This window comes from Aquarana catesbeiana, linkage group LG02, assembly GCF_042186555.1.
Source record: "Aquarana catesbeiana isolate 2022-GZ linkage group LG02, ASM4218655v1, whole genome shotgun sequence".
Taxonomy (NCBI): Eukaryota; Metazoa; Chordata; class Amphibia; order Anura; family Ranidae; genus Aquarana; species Aquarana catesbeiana.
Window position 1 is genome coordinate 785,062,752 of NC_133325.1, and position 14,874 is coordinate 785,077,625.

General features: G+C 43.8%; 1 protein-coding gene across 5 annotated transcripts in view; it reads left to right on the forward strand.

Moving 5' to 3' along the window:
- ZBTB20 (zinc finger and BTB domain containing 20) overlaps window positions 1-14,874 on the forward strand; it is a 1,365,016-nt gene that overhangs the window by 268,038 nt on the left and 1,082,104 nt on the right. The window lies entirely within an intron of this gene.

The window sequence follows — 14,874 nt, forward strand, 5'->3', positions numbered from 1 at the left end:
AAGGAACTCGGCAGGTAGGTTGTTCCAAACATCTTGGAGAACTAACTCCTCTGCGGATATCGACTGCCTCAAATCTTTCTGTCTCTTCCTGTCATCCCAGACAGACTCCATGATGTTAAGATCGGGGCTCTGTGCGGGCAAAACCATCACTTCCAGGACTCCTTTCTTCTGTACACTGATGGATGATAAGATAAGATGGTTCTTAAAGTGGAGTTCCACCCACTTTTACAACTCTTCAGCATCCCTCACTAAACTGTGCACTGTAAACGAATTGGATATTTTTAAATTTTTTTTCTCAGCACCTACTGTATATCTGCTGTATTCATTTTCCACTTCCCCCTCCCTGGCCGTGGCCAATCGCATTATTTCCTGTTTGCAGTGCCTTCTGGGAAGGGGCGGCAACTTCCTCTGACACTGCCGTTGCTATGGAAACCTGACCTGAAACCTATTACACTGCTTGTGCTGCACTGAACATGTGCGAGATCTGCAAGGATGAGATCCAGGAAGAAATACAGTCTGGCTTCAGATGCCCACGCTTAAGATGGCCACGGCCTGCTGTAAGTTTATAAAATAACAAACTACTGCTATAAACTAACAAAACAGACCTTAGTTTACAGACTAACTTTACTAGAATACATTAAGCTTGTGTATTATAGGGGTATTTTTATTTAAAAAGTATAATTTTGGCCGGAACACCACTTTAATGACATTGGCTGTATGTTTGGGGTGGTTTTTCTGTTGCAGAAAAAATCTGGGGCCAATCGCATTGCATCCCTGATGGCATGGCATGATAGGGGTGAACACAAGTCCGTTTACACCCGCCTGTCCATAGGGATGCATGGACCTGATCGGAACGGCAGTATGAACTGGTGCTGAAGGGCCCATTCTCACTGCGGCATGACAGGACGGCAATGTGACACTCGTTTTAGTGCATTACACAGTTCTTTTTTTTTTTTTTTTATGGTCAACTTTATTTGAAGTGAACAAAGTGACACAGCAGCGTGGTGTATTATTAAAGTGTAATGCCCCGTACACACGGTCGGACTTTGTTCAGACATTCCGACAATAAAATCCTAGGATTTTTTCCGACAGATGTTGGCTCAAACTTGTCTTGCATACACACGGTCACACAAAGTTGTCGGAAAATCCGATCGTTCTGAACGCGGTGACGTAAAACACGTACGTCGGGACTATAAACGGGGCAGTGGCCAATAGCTTTCATCTCTTTATTTATTCTGAGCATGCGTGACACTTTGGCCGTCGGATTTGTGTACACACGATCGGAATTTCCGACAACAAATTTTGTTGTCGGAAAATTTTATAGCCTGCTCTCAAACTTTGTGTGTCGGAAATTCCTATAGAAAATGTGTGATGGAGCCCACACACGATCTGAATTTCCGACAACAAGGTCCTATCACACATTTTCCGTCGGAAAATCCGACCGTGTGTACGGGGCATAAAAGTGTAGTAAATGTAAAGCTGGCCATACATGGGTCAAAGTTTGAAAGAATTTTCTTTTGAAAATCAGAAAATTTGTGCGTTTTTTGTGATCCGATGGTGCCACCATTGATTTTAAAAATTCGACCAACCAAGCCTTCAATTTCACCTCCATGTTGCTACAGAAAATAATTTTCGTGGCTGGTAATCTTCTTCTTTTCTTCCCGGGAATTTTCTTTTCTTGCACATGCGCATTTCTTTTTCGATTTACATTTCTTGCATGATTCTCCCATTATTGATTAAAAAAATCGTTCATTTTCTCAAAACATTTCCAACACGTCTGATTACCCAAATTCAATGGCCGCGTGAAAATCGGCTGTTGCTGCAGCCCACGGTGCGAAATACGAACGAAAAAATTCTTAGGTAAGATTTTCAAAAGAAAATTCTTTCGAAATTCGACCCGTGTATGGGCCTTCCTAAGACCCCTTTCACACTGGGGCGTCGGCGGTAAAGCGCTGCTAGCGGGGCGTTAATGTGTGTTGAAGCCGAAGCAAGTGTAAATGAGCCCTTGCTGTCATAAGGGAACACCAGCCCTGGGCGGTAAATGATAGTTCCCTGGTTGATTAAATGTACAAATGTGTCAATTAAAAAGAAGACATAGAATCAATTAAAAAGACAAACAGATATAGAAAAATAGGGGAAACAAAAGCCCCTAAATACATAAAATCACATGTGCATGCTGGACTATCAGGTCCTTAGGAGACCCCGATACACGCCGGGCTCCTTACATACCTCCATCGTTGTTAAGGGGATAGGTGAACCCCTTTGACTCTTCCTCCTGGAGTCTTTACTGGCGGACCCATCTTGTGTCAACCATCCTATTTAGGAATTGTTTGGCCATTGGTCTGTTTTCAAACGACCTGTTGCTTTCAGATTTGAGTGGACACTTCTGTCGTCCTGTGATCACAGTGGGTTCTATATGTATATTCGATACCAGCAAGGGGATGTATTACTGAAGGTCCCCCCCCCCATACATTATATTTGATATCATGTCTGACCACCTATTTTTGCACATGTAATTTTATGTCTTTAGGGGCTTTTGTTTGCCCTATTTTTTTTATGTCTGTTTGTATTTTATACTGTATTTTATACTTGAATCAACGTCTTCTTTTTAATTGACACATTTGTATATTTTTTCAACCAGGGAACTACCATTTAACACCCAGCTCTTCCACGTATCTTGTATGTATTACATAAAATATTGTAACAATCTCCATTTTATTCTCTAGGGTCTCTGCTTGCTAAAAAAAAATAATATATATGTGTGTGTGTGTGTGTGTGTGTTTGGGGGTTCTAAGTAATTTTCTAGCAAAAAATACTGATTTTAACTTATAAGCAACAAATGTCATAAAAAGGCTTACCGTATATACTTGAGTATTAGTCGACCCGATTATAAGTCGAGGCACCTAATTTTACCACAAAAAACTGGGAAAACGTATTGACCCGAGTATAAGACGAGGGTGAGAAATGCGCAGCTACTGTAAGTGGAAAAGAGGGTCAACAATGCCCATTTGCAGCCTCACTGTGCCCATTTGCAGCCATAGGTCCCCCGAACCTAGATGCCCCCTAGCTGCAGCCAAAATTTTGGATCTCTGGACCCAAAGGGTCCCGAAATGACATTGCTGATGATGGACACAGTTGACCGACTTTGGGGCCCTGTATCTCGGGGCCACTTAGTGCTAGGCACCCCAAATTTGGTGTGCAAACCCAGTGGAACCAGCACCACAATATATCCAAAGCTATGGTTCCGACCACCAAATGGCCCCCCGAGATACAGGGCCCCAAAAATCGGTTCAGAAAACGTCAAGCACTTTTCTGCAGCAGAGAATGACATTTTCCAAACCGACTTTGGGGCCCCGTATCTCGGGACCACTTGGTGCTAGGAACCCCAGCTGTATGGATGGATATGTTGTAGTGCTAGTTCCACTGGGTTTGCACACCAAATTTGGGGTTCCTAGCACCAAGTGGCCCTGAGATACGGGGTCCCAAAGACGGTTTGGGAAAATGACGTTTTTTTTGTTGCAGAAAAGTGCTTGACTCAAGTATAAGCCGAGGGGGGCACTTTCAGCACAAAAAAAATGTGCTGAAAAACTCGGCTTATACTCGAGTATATACGGTAGTCTTCAAGTGGCAGGGTGGATTTAATTTTAATCAAGTCGATTTTTAAATCACGATTTAAATCACGAGTAAAAAGGCTCGATTTAAATCATAATTTTTAAAGCGCAACTGTCATCTCTGTCCCGCAGCGGCGGCTCCTCCTCTGACCCGCTGTTGGCTCACTGACAGTCCCGTTCACTTTAATGGGACGGCTGGTGATGCGGCAGTGACACAACAAGGTGAGGGACGTGGCGGCAGCAGGTGAGTGGACGATCGCTAACAGGCGCTGTCATGATGGAGCTGAAATGACCGGTGCTCTTTAACCACTTGCCGACCGCCGCATGTACATATACGTCGGCAGAATGGCACGGCTGGGCAAATGGGCGTACCTGCCGCAAGCTCCGTGAGTAGGATCGCTGGTCCCGCGGACTCGATGTCCACGGGGATACCCGCGGTTGTCTCATGGAGCTGAAGAACGGGGAGATGCTAATGTAAACAAGCATCTCCCTGATCTGCCTAGTGACTGTGTCACTGATCACAGCTCCATGTAATCGGGAGCTATGATCAGTGAAGTGTCACTCGTAGCCACGCCCCCTAGCAGTTAGAATCACTCCCTAGGACACACTTAACCTCTTCCAAGCCAGCTAGTGGTTAACCCCTTCCCTGCCAGTGTCATTTTTACAGTAATCAATGCAATTTTTTAGCATTGATCGCTGTAAAAATGACAGTGGTCCCAAAAATGTGTCAAAATTGTCCGATGTGTCTGCCATAATTTCGCAGTCACGATAAAAATCGCAGATCGCCGCCATTACTAGTAAAAAAAAAAAATTATTAATAAAAATGCCATAAAACTAACCCCTATTTTGTAGACACTATAACTTTTGTGCAAACCAATCAATAAATGCTTATTGCGATTTTTTTTTTTTACCAAAAATATGTAGAAGAATACGTATCGGCCTAAACTGAGGAAAAAAATAGTTTTTTTATATATTTTTTGGGGATATTTATTATAGCAAAAAGTAAAAAATTTTGTGTTTTTTTTTCCAAAATTGTCGCTCTATTTTTGTTCAAAATAAAAACCGCAGAGGTGATCAAATACCACCAAAAGAAAGCTCTATTTGTGGTGAAAAAAAGGATGTCAATTTTGTTTGGGTACGACGTCGCACGACCGCGCAATTATCAGTTAAAGCGACGCAGTGCCGTATCGCAAAAAGTGCTCTGGTCTTTGGCCAGCCAAATGGTCCGGAGCTTAAGTGGTTAAATGTAAGGACTTATTCTTGCCGGTAGTTAGAATCTTTAATATTTGCAACAAAATGAAGGTTTCCTGTTTAGAATAATAAGCTGTCAGGTTAGTAAAACAGCGATATCGGAACCGATTCAATCATACAGTTTGTAGTGTACATAGATTTGCGAAACAATGGGATAAAGGAATATTCCTGAACTTTGTTTTATCTCATACTTCCTGTGAAATTGTGTGAATGCATCAATGCAGTGCCTGTTATCTCAGCTTGCAGAGCTTGGATTCATTGAATGAGTTTACCAAAAATGTAAACATTGCAGAATATACAGCCTCATCCATCTTTCCCTCAACTCTGACCAGTTTCCCAGTCCTGACTGCTGAAAAACATCCCCACAGCATGATGCTACCACCACCATGTTTCACAGTGAAGATGGTGTTCTTTGGGTGATGTGATGTGTTGGGTTTGCACCAGACATAGCATTTTCTTTGATGGCCAAAAAGTTCAATTTTAGTCTCATCAGACCAGAGCACCTTCCTCCATACATTTTGGGAGTCTCCCACATGCCTTTTTCACAAACTCAAAACATGCCATTTTGTTTTTTGCTGAAAGTAATGTCTTTCTTCTGGCCACTCTGCCATAAAGCCCAACTCTATGGAGCATACGGCTTATTGTCGTCCTATGTACAGATACTCCAGTCTCTGCTGTGGAACTCTGCAGCTCCTCCAGGGTTACCTTAGGTCTCTGTGCTCCTCTCTGATTAATGCCCTCCTTGCCCGGTCCGTGAGTTTTGGTGTGCGGCCGTCTCTTGGCAGGTTTACTGTTGTGCCATGTTCTTTCCATTTGGTTATGATAGATTTGATGGTGCTCCTAGGGATCATCAAAGATTTGGATATTTTTTTATAACCTAACCCTGACTTGTACTCTCAACATTGTCCCTTACTTGTTTGGAGAGTTCCTTGGTCTTCATGGCAGTGTTTGGTTAGTGGTGCCTCTTGCTTAGGTGTTGCAGCCTCTGGGGCCTTCCAGAAAGGTGTGTATATGTAATGACAGATCATGTGACACTTAGATTGCACACAGGTGGACATCATTTCACTAATTATGTGACTTCTGAAGGTAATTGGTTGTACCAGAGCTTTTTATGTTCTTCATAACAAAGGGGGTGAATACATATACACATGCCAATTATCATTTTTTTTTTATTTCTGAAAAATAGTTTTATGTATATTTTTCAAATTTTACTTCACCAACTTAGACTATTGTGTTCTGATCCATCACATATAATTCAGATTAAAAAACATTGAACTAAAGGCTGTAATGTAACAAAATAGGTAAAATGCCAAGGGGTGAATACTTTTGCAAGGCACTGTACATTTTATTAAAATACATTTGATAAAAAACAAAAAAATCTGATTAAAAAAAAAATATATATATTATTTTTTTTTTTTTAAAAATCATGGATTTTTATCCACCCTGTCAAGTGATTAAGATTACAATGCTGTTTTTCCATAAATACAGTTTCACTAAGCGTTGTTGTCACTCTAGCACAGGAAGTACGTTACTGGCAGGATCACCCAGGTGAAAATATAGGGGGCAAATAAAAAGCCATAAAAAAACTAAAACTGATGCAGCCACCACATCTAAAGGCTGGTAAGTTGCAATGTAGTACATTTTTGTTCTGGGGTTTAGAGACAGGTAAGCTGCCTTGTAAAACCCTAAGGCACTGCTTTACAGCTTCTGTACTATGGTTTGTGTAAAATTATATTTAAATTGTTTTTCAGAACCGATTTTAAAAATTCCCAAATGTACCTTACCTGGAGATGGGTGGTGGAGGAGATGAGCCGTTGCTGCTCTGTTTTAAAGCAAAACTTTTTTTTTTCATCAAAAGTGCACCATAAATGGAACCTTAATTGCACGTTCTTTGAAAAACAAAAAAAAACAAAAAAAATGCATTTCGATTTCATGCCCTCGTGCACAACCCCCCCCCCCCATCTGTATGCTTTGCAGCCCGTGGTTCCTACTTTTTGTGATCTGTCTTAGGATCAATTTTCTGCCATTTATCTCATACTGATCACTTTTTAATATGCGCAAGTTCTAGTGTTGAATATTTCCAACATTAAACCCTTACAGTAGTAATGAGAATAGATCCTACTAAGCATTATCTGATGCCAGCATGCACCAGAGATTCCGTCTGCGTCTGAATACTCCCATATTTAGTTTCCTTCACAACAGCAAATAATTGGTAGTAAAACTCTCTAATACAGGAGCTGGCGTAGTTCATCTTAAGGGAAAGAGCTGTGTGGACGCTCCTAATTTTCTTTTCATAGCATTTTTAAGATACAATTTATGCATTTTTGACTTTTTTTTTTTTGTATATTATGAGGATGATGTTTTTATTTTTAAAGCCAAACTTTCGACTTTTATGGTTAAAATACCATAAATGCCAAAATGATTTGTAATTATGTTCAGTCAGTCTTGTGATCCAGGCACCTCTGCCATACAGAACGGCCACATTTTTTTCCCCCTAGTTTTGGATGGATTAGAGATGGGATAATACTCTATGGCAGGGGTCTCCAAAGTACTGCCCGCGGGCCACATCCGGCCCGCTGGGACGTTTTTTTCAGCCCCCCACAGTATGGAGAAGGTCCTGCAACCAGACAAAGCCCACCATTCCCTGCGCTCAACTTTGCTATTGGTTGCTAGGACCACCAATGAAGCACTTCAGCGGAGACCCCCTGCACCTTCCGGCTCCTGCCTGCGGTTAACATAAGTATCTCTTACACAGTGTGCTTGTGTAACAGCAAGACCAGCGCTGAAAGGTGCAGCGGTTCTGCACAAAAGATAGTGGTTGGTTGCTAGTTTCAGAGGTGCACTGTTTTTCTGATGGGAAGGTAAATGTGCATGGAGAGATCTGAAAGGGACACAAATGAGCAGGAGGGGGAGCGGGGCCTGGGCTCAGAGAGGAACTGTGATGGGGACACAAAAGTGCATGGGGGGCCTCGAGGGGGACACACAAAATTGGGGGTTCTGAGGGTACATTAATGTGTTTCACGAGGGCTGTGATGGGGAAACCAATTTGCGAGGAGACTCTGATAGGGACACTAATGTGTGGGGGGCTGTGATGGGAACATCAATTTGCGGGGAGAGACTGATAGGGACACTAATGTGTGGGGGGCTGTGATGGGGACACCAATTTGCCAGGAGACTCTGATAGGGACACTAATCTGTGGGGGGCTGTGATGGGGACACCAATTTGCCAGGAGACTCTGATAGGGACACTAATGTGTGGGGGGCTGTGATGGGGACACCAATTTGCCAGGAGACTCTGATAGGGACACTAATCTGTGGGGGGCTGTGATGGGGATGTCAATTTGCGGGGAGAGACTGATAGGGACACTAATGTGTGGGGGGGCTGTGATGGGGACACCAATTTGCCAGGAGACTCTGATAGGAACACTAATCTGTGGGGGGCTGTGAGGGGGACACTAATTTGCCGGGAGACTCTGATAGGGACACTAATGTGGGGGGGCTGTGATGGGGACACCAATTTGCCGGGAGACTCTGATAGGGACATTAATATGTGGGGGGCTGAGATGGGGACTCCAATATCCCGGGAGACTCTGATAGGGACAGTAATGTGTAGGGGCTGTGATGGGGACACCAAATTTGTGGGGAGACTCTGATAGGAACACTAATGTGTGGGGGGCTGTAATGGGGTCTCCAAATTTGCGGGGAGACTCAGATAGGGACACCAATGTGTGGGGGGCTGTGATGGGGGCACCAATTTTCCGTGAGACTCTGATAGGGACACTAATGTGTGGGGGCTGTGATGGGGACACCAAATTTGTGGGGATATTTTGATAGGGGACACTAATGTGTGGAGGGAAGTGATGGGGTCACCAAATTTGCGGGGAGACTCTGATAGGGACATTAATGTGTGGGGGCTGTGATGGGGACTCCAGTGTCCCGGGAGACTCTGCTAGGGACACTAATGTGTGGGGGCTGTGATGGGGACTCCAAATTTGTGGGGAGACTCTGATAGGGACATTAATGTGTGGGGGCTGTGATGGGGACTCCAATGTCCCGGGAGACTCTGCTAGGGACACTAATGTGTGGGGGCTGTGATGGGGACTCCAAATTTGTGGGGAGATTTTGATAGGGACATTAATGTGTGGGGGGCTGTGATGGGGACTCCAAATTTGTGGGGAGACTCTGATAGGGAAACTAATGTTTGGGGGCTGTGATGGGGACACCAAATTTGTGGGGAGACTCTGATAGGGACACTAATGTGTGGGGGCTGTGATGGGTGCACCAATTTGCTGGGAGACTCTGATAGAGAAACTAATTTGTGGGGGCTGTGATGGGGACTCCAATGTCCCGGGAGACTCTGATAGGGACATTAATGTGTTGGGGGCTGTGGTGGGAACACCAAATTTGCGGGGAGACTCTGATAGGGACACTAATGTGTGGGGGGCTGTGATGGGGGCACCAATTTGCCAGGAGACTCTGATAGGGACACTAATGTGTGGGGGCTGTGTTGGGGACACCAAATTTGCGGGGAGATTTTGATAGGGACATTAATGTGTGGGGGCTGTGATGGGAACACCAATTTGAGGGGGAGACTCTAATAGGAACACTAATGTGTGTGGGGGGCTGTGATGGGGACACCAATGTCCCGGGAGACTCTGATAGGGACACTAATGTGTGGGGGGCTGTGATAGGGACATCAAATTTGAGGGGAGACTCTGATAGGGACACTAATGTGTGGGGGGCTGTGATGGGGATGCCAGTTTGCCGGTAGACTCTGATAGGGACACTGATGTGTGGGGGGCTGTGATGGGGACGCCAGTTTGCCGGGAGACTCTGATAGGGACACTAATGTGTGGGGGGCTGTGACGGGGACGCCAGTTTGCCGGGAGACTCTGATAGGGACACTAATGTGTGGGGGGCTGTGATGGGGACACAGATGCATAGGAAGACTCTGATGGGAACAAAGACTCCACGCACACCTGGAAGTTTAGTCCCAGTGCATGAGATTCTGGCATTTAGGTGCGGGTGGAGGATACAGGAGCACCGCTGCCACCTGCCTGTCAAATTCTATCCTATTTTGCTGCTGCAGATTCATTTAAAAATCTAAACTGATTTTTTTTCCAGCCCAAACATTTGTGTAAAATATACAATGTGGCCGTGGAAGTAAAAAGTTTGGAGACCCCTGCTCTATAGGGTATTATTTTATTTTTTTTTTTGCATGTGTTTCCCTGAATGAAAGTACTGAACAGTTGTTGTTGGTTCCTTTAGAATTATAGCAGATCTTTTACATGCTTAAATCATCGATCGATCTGTTCATCCTTTCTGTGTACAATTATACAGCTACACTGCAAAAATACTTCAGAGGATTTGTGCAATCACTGTATTATACTCCCCCAAGTCCATCGTTAGTTTCCTGATATCAAGCTGAAGGTGGGGGTTACTCATTCTTCACACCGTACCATAATAAACCCATAGTGTTCCTATCTTGTGCTGATAAGGAGCACCTGTGCGAGAAGTGGCTAAATGGCTGTGTATTGAGGCCATATCTGTGCTGTACACCAGAGGTTCCGAGCAGACGCTGATCGCACTGAGACATGGATATGACGTGCATGAGACTGCACACTATTTTTGATATATATATATATATATATATATATATATATATATATCAAACTATTTTTGAGGAATATAAAAAAAAATTATCACCATGTGTTTGGCTGAAATATAATAATAATAATAAATAAAATAAAAATATACAATAATAAATCAGTAATTTAAACCACATACATCAATTGCAGCACTTAAAAAGTAAACACTGTGGGCCTTTGCTCATATATAACCTAAATAAAAATAAAAAAAATAAATCAAATACATTTACTTTGATGGAAACGTCTTTACAAAATGTATAATACTGTATCTGAATTTGATATCTGAATTTCTGCCTGAACCGCTAGTGGTAGGAAATCCTCTCCAATGCTGATTACAGACAAAACATGTATTTATGAGACAACGCCTGAAAATTGTTTCTCTTTTTTTGCTTTGTGTGTCCTGGTGACACCACCACACACTTATTTTTTTTTTTTACAGGGTTCACAAGGACAGGAAAGAGAAGATCACCTCAAAAGGGGCACAGATAATGAAAGAGTATACATTTTTACTAATTCTTAACTCCTTTCCAGAACTAACATTTTAGCTGATGTTAGGCTTTAAGGCTGGGTTCACACTATTGCGAATTGGATGCGGGTTCTCTGTGGAGCCGGTTCACACGCCTCTCACTGCAGCGTTGTAGAAGGGGGGCGTGTCTAAAAGACACATGCTCCCTTCCAGCCCAGCCCTCCTAACTAGATGTGAAAAAGCATGTGTTTAAGACCCCTTTCACACCGAGGGCGTTTTGCAGGCGCTATAGCGTTAAAAATAGCGCCTGTAATCCGCCCTCAAACAGCTGCTCCATTGTCTCCAGTGTGAAAGCCCCGAGGGCTCTCGCACTGGAGCGGTGCGCTGGCAGGACGTCAGGAAAAGTCCTGTCAGCAGCTTCTTTGGAGCGGTGAAGGAGCGGTGTGTTTACCGATCCTCCACCGCTGCTCTCCGTTGAAATCAATGGGGCATACGCGGCTATACCTCCAGGCAAAACGCCGCTATTGCGGCGCATTGCGGACGGTTTTAACCCTTTCTCGGTTGCTAGCGGGGGTTAAAAGCACCCCGCTAACGACCGAAATGCGTCGCAAATCCGGCGCTAAAACGCCGCTAAAAATAGCGTTTTACCGCCGACGCTATGGGTGGCACAGTGAAAGGGGTCTAAGTGTATAAGATTTACCCACAATCCCATGTTATTCTCACACAGTTAAAGAGGAAGTAAACCCTGATGAGTTTACTTCCTCTTTGTTTCCCTGCAAAGGTAAAGCATAATGGGCTACTCTGCAATTACCTGACACAGGAGCCTGCGATGTCACCACTGTCCCCTCTGCTACAGGGCGTCCATCCTCTTTCTGAGTATCGTGGCTCCGGCGCTGTGATTGGCCGGAGCTGCGATGACGTCACTCCCGCGCATGCGCACGGGAGCCGCCACTAACGGCATATCGCCATTAGCAGCGGCATGCTCAGTGAGCCTGCGTGCCTGTCTTTTTGCAAATATCTCCTAAACCATAAGCACACTTGCTTACCTCCCAACTTTTTGAGATGGGAATGAGGGACACTTATTAGCAGAAGTATGTAGGCACAGGACACACCCCCCTGCCACGCCCCGTTAAAGGGGAATTATTAAAAAAAAAAAGGATTAGTTAAACCCACAAGTATATATTTTTTAACACTTATTCCTTTATATCGGCTCTTGACATTTACAATGCAACAATTTAGAAATTAGATGAAAGGTTTAGCGATGGGAAACACTTTTTGAAAGATAAAAAGTGCATTTTATATACAACAGGCAGGAGAGGGGGGGGCCTCGTGCCTCTCTGTGGTGCTCTCCGCCTCTTACAGGAGCCGTCGGTAGTGGCGGAGGCGATCGGGTTTGCTCCCTGGCTTGGTATGGAGATGATTGAGGGGAAGATGGCCCCCACCCGTCTCCATAACATTGCAGGGCGGAAGCGACGTCAAAATGTCACTTCCGCCCATAGCTCTTAAAGGGAAATTTTTATTTTATTTTTTTTTTAAATGACATTACATTTTTTGTTTATTTATTGCATTTTAGTGTAAATATGAGATCTGAGGTCTTTTTGACCCCAGATCTCATATTTAAGAGGTCCTGTCATGCTTTTTTCTATTACAAGGGATGTTTACATTCCTTGTAATAGGAATAAAAGTGGCACCATTTTTTTTTTTTTAAAGAACAGTGTAAAAATAAAAGGTAAAATAAATAAGAAAACATTTTTTTTTTAAACACGCCCCATCCTGTCGAGCTCGTATGCAGAAGTGAACTCACAAATGAGTAGCGCCCGCATATGAAAACGGCGTTCAAAGCACACATGTGAGGTATTACTGCGATCGGTAGAGCGAGAGCAATAATTCTAGCCCTAGACCTTCTCTGTAACTCAAAAAACATGCAACTTGTAGAATTTTTTAAACGTCGCCTATGGAGATTTTTAAAAGTTTGTTGCCATTCCACGAGCGGGGCGCAATTTTGAAGTGTGACATGTTCGGTATCAATTTACTCGGCGTAACATTATCTTTCACAATATAGAAAAAAATTGGGCTAACTTTATGTCAGGGCTTCTCTGTCCTTCTCTGAGCTGGCCACTCAGCTATCGGCTAATTGCCAGCTCCCGTCCCTCTCCACAGTTACTCAGCTGTTGTTGATATCCTGCTCGTCAGTCCTGCCTACTTAAGTCGTCCAGTCCAGAGGAGCTCTGCCTTGGCCAACATCACAAGAAACATCTCCTGCGTTCCTGTTTATAGACTGGCTTTGCTGACTTCCCTTCTGGCTCTGGATCGTGCTTGCTGTTTCACTACTTTGATCCCTGACTTCTGGCTTGGCTGACTATCCGTTCCAGTTTCTTTGGCTATGTTTTGACAACGTTTGTTCCTTTTACTTTTATTATTAAACAAGTGTGATTTAACTGTACTTCTGTCTCGGTCTGATTTCATGGTTTCTGACACTTTACTGCTGTCTTATTTTTTTTTTTTTTTAATTAAAAAAAGTGTATTTTTTTCCAAAAAAAAGTGCGCAAATACGGTGTGACAGAAAGTATTGCAACGACCGCCATTTTATTCTCTAGGGTGTTAGAAAAAAAAATAATGTTTGGGGGTTCGAAGTAATTTTCTAGCAAAAAAACCCTGTTTTTAACTTGTAAACACCAAATCTCAGAAGGAGGCTCCGTCCTTAAGTGGTTAAAGACAAGCGTTGTCTCTAACGCAGGTCAGCGTCAAATTGGCCTGAAGAAGGCGTCTCTGTTATTTTTATATCAATACCTTGAATTTAATATATTTTGCTAGCATATTTGCGCTGCGTTACGGTTGGCTGAGCTTCTATGAAACTTTCAGGGTGTAGAGAAAGGTCTGTTTTAGATAAATCCTTTAGTAGCTTGCATTGTATACATTATTAATGAAGGCAGTACTTAAAACAAAATAAATGGTATTCTTCTTCTCTAACCAACTTTGCCAGCGCAGAACATATTTCAGAGATCAGATCTCTTGTTAAGGATTTTCTTTTGTGCCGTATAAAATACTGTACATTCTAGTGATTGTGCTTGTCGGCTCCCTATTCAGTTATCTAAATGGGAAAGCAGCAATGCAAACCCTATCGTTGTCTATATATGTATTCTTTTGTTTCACGCAGACACCTGGCGTGTAATCACATTTCTTGTTGCTGTTCATGATATCAAAGCCGCCAGCTCGGTCGTTTTCTGAAGGAGTCTATTATATATCATAAATCTTGTTCAAGAGCTGCAAAATCATAACTTGGAGCACTGGGATCAAAATGTGCGGGGGGGGGGGGGGGGTAGAGAGGAGCCAAAATGACCAAAATTCACTCTAATGGCTGGAGATAAACCATTAGGAAAGCTCTTTTTTTTAGTCGTAGAATGGAGTAAATGCAAACTTGTGACACCAACCTACGTTTTGCCTGGGATAATTCTGTACAATGACGGCTGGTGTTTTTTTTTTGGGGGGGGGGGGGGAGAACAAGCCACGCCCCCGAGCGACACCCACCCCCCCTACTGTTTGCCGGTCGGTCCGACACCTACCCCATTGTGGCGGGTAGTGGACAGCGTGGTGCAGCGGCTCGGCTCCGAGTTGTCCTCCTCCATTGCGGCTTCCAGCTCCTCCCCTCCTCCTCCTAGGCGTCCAGATAGGATCGCCTGTCCTTTCAGCCAATCGGGTGACCAGTGTCAAAACCCGCTTCTTGATTGGCCAGGAGGAGGATCAGTGTTACAACGTCGATTATTGATTAGCTGTTTGTAACACACCTGGGTGGACTCTGCGACCCGAGCCCACCCTATATTGAAGCCTATTAGAGCCACTGGCTCTAATCGGTGCTTCAAAATAAACAGGCCCTCCGCATTGGAATCCATGCGACGGT